Raw genomic sequence first — 14,463 nt, 5'->3', positions numbered from 1 at the left:
TAGTTTAATAAAAGCTTATCATTTTCAGTGTTCAGGATTACTTTGCCAAGGAAGAGCAGAGACACATTAATAGACTGTATGTAAGAAACCAGAAAGACTGTGGGAAACAGAATAAAACTTAAATGCATGGCAGGATTCTTTCTAATTTACATCACATAGCAGAGAGTATTCCATTTTAGGAATAAAAGGCTGATTCTTCCTTTACTAAAGGAGATGCTATCATATAAATGTTATCCCAGCCAGACAGGTATTTCCCCTACCCTCAACAGATGAACAGCTCAGAACAATTTATGATTTTGTGAGCGAGATTTACCAAGTATTCTATGTTTATATTTGCAGTACAGGTTACTTATACATTACTGTGTTTGACCTACAGCTTTACATCAGGCTGCTCTGGTGCATTTCTCTCAGTGCAAATATCAATTTGGCCCCTGGGGAGAGACAGAGGGTGACTGATGTCAGGTGAACAAGGTACCAAGGTTGAGAGTAGCATCCCCACCCAACAAATGGAAGAATCTTGAGACTCAAGAATCTTTCCCCATAAAAAAGGGAATTTTTAGCACTGCAATAAATACATTCATCTGATTTCACAGCAGCACTAGTGACTCCCATCTGTGAACACAGTCCTCCTCTTCTCTAGAGGAAAACAATGAAAAGAGAAGGTACTCTCTAAATTAGTAAATAAATAGAGTAAAATAAAAGTAAATAAAGAGAGGCACCTATACAGAATAATTTTCATTCTCCCCAGCTCAAGTACTCCAGAAAGATCCATGATACCACTAGTACTATGTGGGCTTGGATTTTGAATCTCATGTGCCTATAGTGCTTCCTGATCCTGAGCTCAATTCCATCCCACCATAGCAAGAGCAGGCTGTTCTCAGGCCACAACACTATTACAGATTGTCACAGTACCAAAAAGGACTATTTCTAGCTTCCTCATGTAGAACAGAGATGAAAACCATCAAAGTTCAGATAAAAATAACCTGTCTCCCACATCTTCAGTCTTCCCAGACCTTCAGGCCTCTCACTTCTCTGTCATTGCATTCATTTCATCTAGAAATGAAAAACTCCTAAACTGTGAATGACATCCAGTTATAAGTGAGAGTGTTTGGATAAGTCATTGTGCTTGGGTTTAATTTTTTTCTCTTGGTCCTTCACCTTCATTCATGTGAAGCTGAGCCCTCGATTTCTGCTCCAGTACCACATAGAGTGGACACAAGAGCAGTGCCCAGTCAGAGCCATTAGCAATTCCAGTACATTTCCAGCTCACAGTGACCATCTGGAAGGACAGCACACTGCATGGCATCCAGGGTCTTTCACTGCCAAGTTCTTGTGCAGACACAAAGCTTCTGTCTCAGGCAATACAATAAATGCCCTCCATACCTACAGACATGAATAACGCTCTTCTAGTAATATCTTTCTTTATGTTGAATGTGAACGTTGATGAAGTCTTAGTGCATGAATAAGGCACTTAAATATTTTAAAACTTTCTGTGGCAGTGGATCTTCCAAGAATGCTGAAAACTGTCAAACTTCTTCCTCCCATAAGTCTCAATATATTTCTGGGTGGGAGGACATAAAGAAGTGTTATACAATATCTGGCAATATTCCAGTTTGAAAAATCATAATGCCTGGTCAACTCCCTTAGTTCTAGCACATCATTTGCACACTGCTACTTCAATTTCTAGAATAATGTCACCTGAGAGCTGAAAAGTTGTTATTAAGACAAGAACTGCTCGTGAAATTTTCACTGGGGATCCCAGTCTTTTCAGGAGAGAATTTAATTTCTTCTCTCCCCTGTCTCAGCCCCCACAAAAGAGATTTCCTACCAAAAAAAACCAGTATCCATGGGTCTAGATGCTCATGGGGGAGATGAAAGACCATGTTGAAGTCTCTAAAGGGTCAATGTGTGCCCAAACTACAGCCTTGGACTGATGAGAAGTCCCCCTTCCCTGCCTGCCAAAGGGCCAAACAAACTTCAAATCCCAAAATTTATTAAAAAAAAACTTTTTTTTTTTTCAGTCAGCCATAGCCATTATTTTATCCCAGTTCCCAGTGAGTAAGATTTTCTAACTGCAACACCCCAACATACTCTCTCTCATTCTTTCCATCTCTTCTTTTTGCATCAAGCACCATCTGAAGTGACAGACAGGCAGACAATGCACCAGCCTTTTCAAATCCTACTGGGAAACACATGTGAAAGAGAAGTATCAAAACCATCCAAAACCACACACAAAATATAATAGCACACAATTAATTAACCTGTCAAGAGAGAAGCAGCCATTATTGTTCTGATGAGCTTTTTTAGATTGTGGGTTGTTTCCTCTTGCCAGGTGCAGCTGCAGTGATAGCAGGGGGGAACTCACAAAAATACTATACTGCCAGTCGAGAACAAAAACTGGCCTTCAGACAAATGAACGAGGCCAGGCACTCACTTAATAGAAGAGCATCGCTCCAGAAGAAATCAGACTAAGCAAGGGTGAGCTCTTTGTGTGGGCTTAGGGTTTTTGTTTTCTGTTTTGCACAGCTGGCACCAATACTATTTCTATTAAAAAAAAAAAAAAAAAAAAGCTATCTGGAGCTCAAATGGAACCAAATATATGTAGCTATTCAGGCTCAACCCTATGAAATACCGAGCACCTCCTGCAGTGGAAATGGGATACTCACTAGTGGGAGAGATGAGCAGAACACAGGACTGGTCTGGTGAGGGCTGTTTCTCCAGGCTGCCTGTAGCAAGCATATGAACGTAGGAATCCAACAAAGCATCTTTAGCTTTATGGAAAATAAACCAAATAGAACTATCAGTTTCTTCACTTTGTTTCAACCAACACTCTTGGGCTTCCATCTTCATTTCTGCATGGGATTTATAGCAAACTTTCTGTTCCTTGTTCTAAAGCTCATGCCTTGCTGTCACAGCTTCTGTAAATTTTTTTCTCTTGATTAGCATTTCACCTGTTTCTTTGATTATATAATGTCCTAATGTGGCTCTCACCATTACTTACGTTACCAGATACAGCTTTCTCTTTTGGCCCAGTCTGTAAAAATCTTCTGGGATTCAGAAAATTCTCTATGTTACATGAGGTTAAATCACTACCAAGATTAAGAGGGTTTGTTGAACGTGGCCATTACACAATAACAAAATACCTTAGTACAACACAATGAAGTTTCATGCTGTTGGAATGGAGAACAGAAACAAGCCAAATCTCATAGAACTGGGGAAATGAGAGAGTAAGCAAAAAAAAAAAAAAAAAAAAGTAACCTATCTTGACAATGTCAGACCACCTGAGACAATGACTGTGCAATTCAGAGTATTCAATGAGGCACATGCTTAAGAATCTTGCTAAGATAGCAATAGGCACATTGATTTTGGTAATGTGATGCTGACTCCATAAGCTCACTCAATGTGCACAGACTGCTGCTGTACTGGTCTGCACCTACAAGGTGCAATAAAGTTATAGAGAACCCATAAACCAAAACAACCATTGCTCAGAACAGGGACTTTAAGATCTTTCTTTCAATCCAAATAAATATGGAAAAATTAATGTCATTTCAAAGTACCCAACAAATACATGCAGTACAGGCTTGTAAGATATGCAGACACACAGCAAGATGCTGATCTATAATTAATAATAATTAATTATTATTCTCATACACCTTTACCTCAGAGGTAAACTTGGAATGAAGTTCAAAATGGTGACAGGGCATGGGAGAAAGCTCCAGTTCTCCCAAGTCCCATTAAATACCTCCACTAAGCTAATGGTATGGTAAAAGTGTTTATTGAACTAAATCTGGATGATATGTATGCATCAAGCCATTGGAATCTACATACCAAACCAGCCAAATTTAAAGTACTCAGTTGTCACTGTAAACCAAGCATGAGTGGATAGGTTGGTGTAACAGAAAACTTACCCATCCCCAGGGCACTTTTAAGACTATAACACTGCCTTTTTAAAGATTACTAGCTGGAATGACTTACAGGAAACAAACCGTTGATGCTATTTCTAAACATTAGTTTCATAAAGTGAGTCCTAATTTCTAAGAATAGTGCTAATAATTATGGCACATAATGTAGCTCAGTGCAAATGAAAAAATAAACACAGCCTTATTCAACCTCTGGTGATATTCTTATCTTAGATACAACAGAAGCTGATGAAATGCCAGCAGAAATGTTTTGAATTAAAGGCTTATTAGAAGACTCATTTTGATCTTCAGCGTGAATTTACTCTAAACCTCAGGCTAGACTTGAGAACTCCTATTATATGTGGGCTAACTAGATCATGGAGGAGACAGGAGGAATTCCCAAGTTAGGAGTGAAAGGAAGGTTCACATACTTGATACATAAAAATAAAACATTTTTTCAGTTCAAAGTGCTCTTATTTATTTTTTAGTAAGTTATGTCAAATAGGGTGATTTATTTCAGAGGCTTGCTGCCACCATGCAGCACTGAAGGAGCACTTCTCCAGAATTTCCTGTTTCTCAGACACATGTAATTTGGACAGTTGGTCTAAACCACAGATAAAAACACAGCATGGCATAGATTTAATTTTTCTGAAAGTCTTCCTGTTCTGGGTGGTTTTGTGTGTGTTTCAATATTCTATGCAATTCCAACCTATTTAGATTTTCAGCCTACATTCTGACTAAGGAGAAAATTCTCAGAAACTAAGAAAATTTAAAAACCAAGAAAAGTTAATAACCCATTTCATGTTTTGACTACTTTAACAGATATTTTCTTATAATCACAGAAAGACAAAATAAATCCCAGGCTTCAAAAGTTCATTTTCTTAACCTGGTAGACTCAGGAAGGAGTAAAGAAGAAGGAAGAACCCACCAGGATCTCCAAACACTAGATATTGGAATGAAACATTAAAATAGGAGCCAGTCTACCAGAGTCAACATGTCAACAAGTGTGAGCTGGAGGCTGCCTTTAAATGAGCTGTTCTTAGCCCAGCAGTGTAGATGTGCACCACAAATAACTGTAATTCATTGTCTTCAAACTGACCTTCAGTCAGATGATTATTTACAGTTTATGACAGAACATATACTCTGATCACTAGTACCTATTTAACATAATTAGCCCTTCACACGTTTTGGCAGTCACTTGTGCCACAATCAAAACCAAGCTTTCCTAAACATCAACCACCTCCCACAGAAAGACTGGGTTTAGATACGTAGTTTAGACTCAGACCACTAACTGTGTGTAGCTGAGATGAGATGTTTTTAGTATTGCACAGGCATGTCTGCAGGTGGTGAATTAACACTGAAAATCCATGAGGAAGGAACTGATCACAATTACTATAACTGGAAAACACTGAATGAAAGAAGTTTTTCCATCTGTTGGTGTAACACTTCTGGGAATTGCTCTTGTACACTGGGTAACAAAGGACAGAGAGAAAGAGCTGCTCTTTAGAAGACAGGATCTCTCCCTGGCAAACATACATAACTGAAAATATGCCATTGCTGTGGGCTCCTCTGTAACTTCCACAGCATGCTAGATCCTCTATTCAGGATGGTTTTAGAGTACTCCTAAAAAGAGATCACATTTTCACCAGGAACATTAAAAAATCAAATTATCTTTAACACGACCATGCAATTGGCAATTAATTTGTTTGCCTTCCTAATGAAAAGGTAAATAAACATGCCATAAACATTCAATCTGCAATCTTTCTCTCTTGCCAGTATGTAGTTGGTTTCTCATAGCAACAACAGCCGTGCCATTGTCAACAACAGGCCACTTGAGTTACTGCAAGCCTGGACTAATTCCAGACTGCAGTCCCTCATTATAGCCGTGCCGCTGGTGCCAGCTGGAAAGGCTTGCTCATGGTGGTTCAGCAAGCCAAAGGGCAGCAGAGAGCCCCGGGCATAAAGTCCTAGTCCCTAGTGAGAGGTCCCAGTCCCTCTCAGCTTCCCTGGCTCACCTCCCTGGGATGCTTCTCCTACAGGGATGCAGGAACAAGTGGAGATAAACTACATGTGCTCCAGAAACCACTGAGCAGAAATAGCTGTGCAATAGTGAAAAACAAGGGCAACAGAAACCCAAGTCAGTTCAGCAATTTTAGAAGTCCAGATTCAAAGTGCTGTGTCAGGAACAGCACCTGACCCACTACCATGATGGTATTAAATCTTTTATCTTGTAGCCCCTACTATATTCTTCCTTTTGGCCATCAGTCATGCAAAGTACCTGATTTAATTCTGCAGATTATCAGGCCATTTATTGGTGAAACAATAATCTGCCCATGACATTCTCCTTAATATCTAATTGACCTTGGTCAAACTTCCAATTAAAGAGTCTTCCTTCATCAGTAAACTGTTTATATATAATGTTTTCAGCATAACAGCATGTCAGTGAATATGCCAGCAGTCACTAAATGCAGGTTTCATGCTCCACACTAGGTAGCTGTTTGTTTCTCTGCCTATAAATTTCATAGCAACTAATAATGCATGAAAGCAGCTAAATAGGAGGAAAATTGTAACAATATGAACTATAATGAACATTTTATTGCATCTTACATTGCCAGTGTCTGGAATTCTGGAAATATTACTGATCAAAACACTATTATTTCAAATAATTGCACATAACACACCAAATTATTCCCTCTTAATATTTGACTATAAAAGAAACTGTCCAGATAAACTACACACAGCATTCTGGAAGACATGGATTTAATCAGAAATCAATCACCATATGTGCCCTCTGAATTTAATAACGAAGAACTGTCAGTGCAAGTTGCAAATTTCCCAAGTTAGATTTCACCATAGTTACTAGCCTGTTAGAAAAATACAAAATATGATCTTAAAAATCCCTGTAACCAATTGACTACATGTGTCAACTTGCCTTGAAAGATTAACTTAATTATGTAGAAAGGGAGAAACAGAGCTTGTAGGATTGGTGGGATTTAAAACTCTTTGATGTATGTTTCTTAAGTGCTGAGATAGGGCAGTTGAAACCACATATAATTCTATGAAAATGTGCTTTGAAATTCTTTGAAAATATAAAGTGCTACACAGCTGCTATTACAATTACTGTATCTAAAATGTCCCTGCACAAATCATCTTTGAATGGCGAATGTTACAAAATCCTTAACCAGGCTGGAAGTTATCTCAAAGAGGTGTTTTTAAAGGATGTTTTCTAACATCTTTTAAGTTCCTGCTATTGTAGAAATAATAAATCTCATCAAAGTTAGTGGAAAATAAGCTTGCATTGAAAATCCAGCACATGCCTATTTTTCTAAACTGGCATCTATGAGCCAATTCCTTCCTAGCTAAAAACCTCTACCCTTCTCACGTTCCCAGGCTAATAAGGCCAAATTCAGAGGTAATAGTCACATAAGACCATGTGACTTACAGTCCTCAAAATCATCAAAGCTATGATATAAAAGAATCCCCTTATCTGTCCTCTGAGCTTGGAGGTGTACAAAATTACCAGCTGACTCTTTGTTGTATCTTCATAATTTTCTAGGAAACATATGTTCTCCTCATTCAGAGCTGCCTCACTTGGGGAATTTTAAGGTCTAGGTTCTGCTTAAGCTCACTGGGGCTCCAGAAAATAGATATATATCTATAATAGATACAGAAATATGATTATGGAAGATCAGTCTGAACAACTCTGTGCACATCAACTTTTGAAAGAATCCCTCCCATCTTCACCTGTAATGTACCTGGGATACAAATAGCATTGAAACAAACTGATGATACTTCATATTTGGAGAGCAGATTTCTTAAGACAATAGACTGATAGTGACAGCAATTGTGCTTAGAACTATTAGGCTTCAGTTACCCTAGTTTTGAAGAGTGGGAGAATACAGATGTAAAATTTACATAATGTGAGGAGAATCTGAAACACAGAATTACAGGATTACAACACAGGATTTTATATTGGAGAGAAAATTCAAAATGCTTACAGACTTGTAAAATTTCATTAAAAAAAAAAAATCAGTGAGATTATTTTACCTCTGAAATAATTTTGCTATGACCAGAATGCATCACATTCTTCAGATATCTTTGATAGTCCATTAATTTTTTTTTAAATTTCAAATCAAAATGTTTGCCTCAGATCTTGAAACACAACAGAATTATTTCTGCTTCTTGTATTTCAGACTATAGCTATACAGTAGCTATAAAATTACATCCCAAGAAATTTCTGCTAAGTTAGGCCATTAAAGGGAACTGTAATATAAGAGCAGGTTTTAAAATACTTTTTCCCAATGTATTGTTAAAGCCACATCAGAAGAAATTTTCAGCAAGAGAATGACATTGCAATTTCATCAAGAAACAAAGTGTGACGCCTTCATTTGATCTTGAGATACACCCTGTTTGGTTGAATGACTGGCCAATTCTTTCTGTTTAAAAGCAGGTACACAACCTAGAGCAGAGAAACAATCAGATATCAGTAAGTCTAAAAATGAACCTCTATCTTAGAGCAACAATGCACTGCAATGAGCAAAACTTCTTATTTCAAATAAAAATTGAGAAATATTTTGCTCTAGAGAAACAGTGTGCAGGAAAGTTTAAGAGAAAAGTATCTTTGATACAGTATGATTTAAAGAGTGCTTATAACTCCAGGGAACAGTGACATTTCCTGTTACACTAGTAAAATTCTATTTAACAGGGGCAAACCTGGATTTCCTGGCTATTGTTCAAGCTAGACATCATGACTCAGAGAACATGAGTTCTGAAGGTCTCCCTAGAGACCTACCAACCAGACTGGATTTTCAGAGATCATTGGAAATTCAAGGGTGTCTTAACACACACACTCAAGTGAAACCTTTCTGAAGACTTCAGGGCTGAAAGTGGGCTCATCAGAGTCACTGAGAGCTGCCGAGAGCAAGAGTGACTCCAACACAACAAATCTTCTCCACTAACATTAGCAAACCATCACAGCACACCTCTTCTGCATTTTTGTTTTAAAAACTAAGTAACTGACACTAAATAAGGTGAAATGATTTTACTAACAGGAGGTTGGGGTGACAGTTTCCCTCCCACCCTGTGCTACACAGCCAGGTGTAGTATCCTTGCTAGTCACATATATCAATTTTCAGAAGAATGTCTCTAAATCACTAAAACTGCCATCACATTTTCTGCTTTACCCAAATCTTGTCTAATCTGGCTACTTCCCACTCTGGCTACAGAACTACTAACAAAGCCTAATTCTCCCTCATATTCCCAAGGTAAAAGTGGCACTGAATTCAAAGATAAGAAAAGTAATTATAGACCACACAATTTCTTCTGTGAGAATAAACCAAAAAAAACAAAAAAAAAAACCTTTCTTTTTTTAAAAAGATTCTTCACATTTTCTCCACTGTTTCAATGTTTAGAAAATGTACAATGCTACATGGCTGCTATTACAATTACTGTATCTAAAAATAAGCTATTAAGGTATCATAGAAAAACTAATTTAGGAAAAAAACCCATATGCCACAATACTCTAGCTCTATAAAAAATGCACTCTTGAATTTTTTTATGAACTTGCTTCACAAAATACATATACACACCCAGGATACACAGAGGCCAACGTTAGCATTCCCTTTCAAAATATCTGATAAATGAGTCAATAATATTCACAACCAATTTCCTGTTTCCTAAATGTGCTATCATTACCACATTTTCCCAAATTAGATATATTTTACAGTAACATATTTTGCATTTCTTGTTTCAGGACTTTATATGCATGTAACAACAGCAAAAATAAACAGATGAATAGAAAAGAGTAACCACTTTAATATACCCACAACAGGTGGATGATTATTTTGTTGCTTGGTGAACTTCTCCTGTATAAGAAATATCAACAGGTATAAACGAATATAAGCAGATTTATAACCATTGAGTGCAAGCATTAATTGAAATGACATCTCTATAGATTGAAAACTTAATTTTTCAAATTTCTGATCTTAAGAATCACTGATAAATGCATCTATTTATACCCCTAAGTTTTCAACATATGAAGAGAAAACTTTGACTTGTTCCCTGGCAGATGTACCTTTAGCCTCTATGTTCTCTTTTTTTGTCCTAGAACATATAAGAAAAATAATAATAATGAAAGCTCAAAAGAAGCAAAAATTGCACTGCAGATTGCTCTTTAAATCTTCAAAGCTTAGAAATTATTAGCAATTAGGAATTAGAAGCATTTAAGTTAATGATATTCAAGTAAAAATCAAATATTTTTGACAGCCTTTGAAGGTATTATTTAACTTCATTCTCTAACAAATAAATATGCTTTTGTATAATTTAAAAATATCTTTGATACTTTCTTTTGGTGTTTTCACATCCTTGGCCTACACGTATAAAGACTGCATCTTCCTATGGAATTATGAATGCAAGACAAAGCAAGGCAAAACAAAAATCTAATAAATGCTCCTTGGTTAAAGGAGAAAATCAAAGCAAAAATTCAGTACCTTTCCCTCTTGCTTCAGAAGTAAGAGTACAAAAGAAAGCAAGCACTCTGTTTTCTCATTTGATTCCACCAGTAAGCCTCCCAAGGGGAAAGGATGTCTGAGTCATGAACTAATGCCTTGGGAGTTCTCAGAATTCTTAAAGTATTTAGTTGCCTTACTTTCCTCATCCTTCCTCCCTAGACATCACATAATGTTAAAAAACTGCCTGAGTCCTAACAGGCAGCTTTACATGTGAGTTGAACTGCTACAGCTTTCATTTTTTGCCTTTATACCTACCAAATTTTTGCCCTTATAAATACCAAATAGGGATTAATTATCAATACACTGTAGAGACCTAGAAACAACTTCAATTTAGGGAAGTATTTTCCTACAGCAGTGGTGCAACACTGTTTGGTTTGACTTTTAAATTTGCTTTCAGATAATGACAAGTTCTTCAGTGGCATTAATTTTCAACCCTAAAGTTAAGCTCTCATACATTTATAATTCCATTAAATTTTTTTCTCTGTCCAAGAAGGCTTATCTTTATCTCCCTTGTATGGATTGTGTCCACCTCCTTACAAATATTTAACAGTAACTAATTAGACATAAGAAAACCAGGTGCCTTCCTTTTGCAGATCAAAAAATACTCAAATTGTGCTTGCCCTTGAGACTTTATACACCAAAAAGGCTCTTCGAACATGCTAAATGAACAAAGATCAGAAAGTTCAGCTCAAACTTCACATGAAGAGCTAAGATATTTGCAGCATGCTTCGTTGGCCTACTTATTATTACTTTTCTCAGGGTTGGTGGGGTTGAAGGAGGCATTTCTGACTGACCACCAAAACCAGCAGGAAGCCAATGGAAAGGAAGAATTCCATCAAACTTATTATCATATAAAGTGAAACGGCATTCCTCCCTTTGTTTCATCTGCCATCACTCACTAAGAGGGCAGAGAATTCTCTGTATTTCACTGTTCAAAGCTCACAAGATGATCATGACAATGCTCACCCTCAACCTTCTCAGTATTTTCCACCTCTGCAAGTCAATTTCTCCTCATCTTCAGGCACCTTCCTCTTAAAATATGGTGGGGGGAGAGTAGAGGAGAGGGAAACAATAACTATTTTCCTAACATTGAACAAAACCCTGTTTTTTATACAGCCCTCTCCAGAAGTGTATTCACCTTGCAGGTCTTCTCAATGAAACATTGGGATTGTTGACAGTCTAGGAGCTGTGAAGAATTAAAAGAGGGTCAGAGAAGCCAGTAACAAGAAAAATTGCAGCAAAAGGGGCACTGAGTCATGAAGCTGGAGGGTGTAACTATCAGTACAAGTCCAGTACTGTCATTTTGAAAGCTCGTACAATGAGCAGTCAGCAGCTTGGGTAGTGAAAAGCACGTCCCATGAGACAAGCACATGGGAGGTGAGGCACACTTCAGCCCACAGAACACCTACATGATTGCCCATGACGTGTCAGCATCTGGCCCTCAGAGCTCATTACTGTGGCTGAGTAAGATAATTTAGCAGTAAGGTTTACACTTCACAGCATAGGAACAACATGGGCATGACACCAACTGGAATTCCTTACACAAGAGACCACGGAAGTCAGGACATTGCCACTCTGAGAACATCCATTTGACTAAGGAGCTGAAACTGAAGATGTTAGATGGGCAAAAGTGAAAGAAAAAATTAAAAGGAGGCAGAGAAACATTTTTGCCACTGACTATAAAGGTTACATATAATATACCATTAAGAAAGAGTTTCAAAAGACAACAGATGGTTTTTGCACAATTTAATTTCTGCTAGACTCTATTGTGGATATATCATTCAACTATTGTTCCATTAGACGTGCAAACAAGGAATAAAGGAAGGCATTCCAATACTTGCTTTGATAGCATTTCCTTTTTGGTACTGAAATGGTTGCTTTACATAATTTCATACTCCAGTTGACTCACTATGATACTCATTATGAAATAAACTATGAAATAATGAGTTATAGAAAACACACATTTCTGCAATGGTCTCAAGACGTGTTTGGGGCTAGCCTGTTTAGAAGGCTTTGGCCTTGAATACTTTCTTCTAAATTACTGGTTAAGGTATTGACATACACACAACCACAAGGATTAGAAAATTCTGTCTCCATTCTTTCCCCATACCCTCTACGTGTAAAAATTTATAACATGTATTTGAAGTGACAGGATGTATACCATCTCAAAGTAAATCATTTCAAATTACCATCTCTGTACAGCCATGCATACAGGCATATTTCTCACTTCCAAATAAACTTCTCTATCTTCCAAAATAATACTTGCAATCCTAAAATAGTATCCCTTTCTATAGGAAACAATTTTCTCTCTATGCCTCTACTGTATTAAGACAGATCCCACAGTTAAAAAAGTAGAAAGCAAAGAAGAAATGCTGCTGGCTGATCTGAAGTTACCAAAGAATATTGACCAGGATGGACCCGTAATTTCACCTATTAGGTACTTCCCAAGTATACTCTGCAACCTATACAGGCAAAAGCAGTCTTCCTTCTTAGCAACAGATACCATAACATGCAAAAAAGTCTGCTATTGAATATGGGGAAGAAAAGAGACAGGAAGCTGCATAGTTTTCTTCACCTCCTTCTGACTATGTGGGAAGAGCTGAATCTGTTGTGCTCTCAGCTGTGCTTCCAGCAGGGAAGGGCGCAGTGACCATCCCCTCACCTTGGACAGCGGCTGAAAGCCACAGTTTATTTTTAAACACTTTAATAATAGAAGGCTGAAATAACCTTCTGAGGTCTGAGCCGGATCCAGCATGCACATTTGATGGCACGATAACTCACACTGCCTGCACAGCTAGTCAGAGATACTTTGAAATAAACTTGATTGAAGTCACCAGCCAAGTGCTAGGTGTGTTTTGAAGGCAAACCCCTCAGGCAGTGGCTTCTCACTTCTCCTCTGCCCAAAGCACTGGCTCAGTGAACAGGCTCTGAAGCAGTGGCAGCCAAAGCACAGTGACTATTAATTGCAAACAGCAAAAGCCAGGGGACAGGGAAAATCTCAGAAGTCTCCAGCATGCGGAGCTGCTAAAGGAGAAACATGAAATAGCTTTAGGTTACATTATTTCTTCTAAAAAAGCACAGAGAGAGCAGGTACCACTGAACCACTGAAGGAAAAATGGATAAACGCGAGAAAAAGGTCCCGTTTGTACTCAGGTCATTGGTAGCAACTTGGTTTGCACAAGATATATGACACTACATATTTTGTGAGCAGAGGAAGGCTTGTTAAAAAAAAATAAATCCATATTTACAACCACAAAGCAGGGCAGTTCATACTTCGGGCTCGTCTGCTGTTTTATAAAACATGTGGATACCAGTTAACTTTCAGCCCCTTCCCTCTCTACAGAAAAGAGAATTATCAAGGAATCACTCATTCTCTTTGCATACAACATAAGGCTCCTCAGAAGAAGATCCTCTGAATTTGCCTGTGTTTTCACCAGAAACACTGTTTTTCTGACTTAAACTTTCCCAGCTCGGGAACTTCTTAAGTCATTCATTTCCAAAACCAATTCACAGCACAGCTGCACAAAGCTTTGTGGCAAAACTGTAAAGGGAGAAAAGTCAGGGGGAGAATGATGAGTCCACCTCAAAGCAGAAGTGCCACAGGCCAGTATCACATATGGCTTCATCTGATAAACTCTTAGCTGTGGTTGGCTATTGAAATGCCTGTGTTTGGGTGATGAAATCTCCTCTCTTCCCTCACAACTTCATGATTAGAAGTGGAAAATAGGTTAGCAACCAAAGGGTGAACAAGAGTTTCTGCATTAAGAAGCTGCTCCTCTCTCACTGTAACCAACCTGTGCAATTTCTATGCCTTTCCACAGAAACACACATCCTGAAACATCCAGTGATTGACAAAAAAATTATCTATTTTCAGCAATAAAACTTCCAGCAATGTTTACTAGAATAATCAATCTTTCACGGCACGGAATGATCCGTACTAGTTTTGCAAAATACGGAGTTTGTTATATTCCTTTTATTGACAAGGGAATGCTGAACACTGTGTCTCCCCCTACAACAAGCACCTAAAGCCAGTGAAAAAATTATAATTGTCAAAA

General features: G+C 37.9%; 1 protein-coding gene across 2 annotated transcripts in view; it reads right to left on the bottom strand.

The window, feature by feature from the left end:
* The window catches only part of LOC131572689 (potassium voltage-gated channel subfamily C member 2), a 97,256-nt gene that overhangs the window by 23,905 nt on the left and 58,888 nt on the right, over window positions 1-14,463 (bottom strand). The window lies entirely within an intron of this gene.

The sequence above is a fragment of the Poecile atricapillus genome, chromosome Z (genome assembly GCF_030490865.1).
Source record: "Poecile atricapillus isolate bPoeAtr1 chromosome Z, bPoeAtr1.hap1, whole genome shotgun sequence".
Classification (NCBI taxonomy): Eukaryota; Metazoa; Chordata; class Aves; order Passeriformes; family Paridae; genus Poecile; species Poecile atricapillus.
The sequence above is the reverse complement of the archived record's forward strand: the minus strand, read 5'-3'. Positions and strand labels throughout refer to the sequence as shown.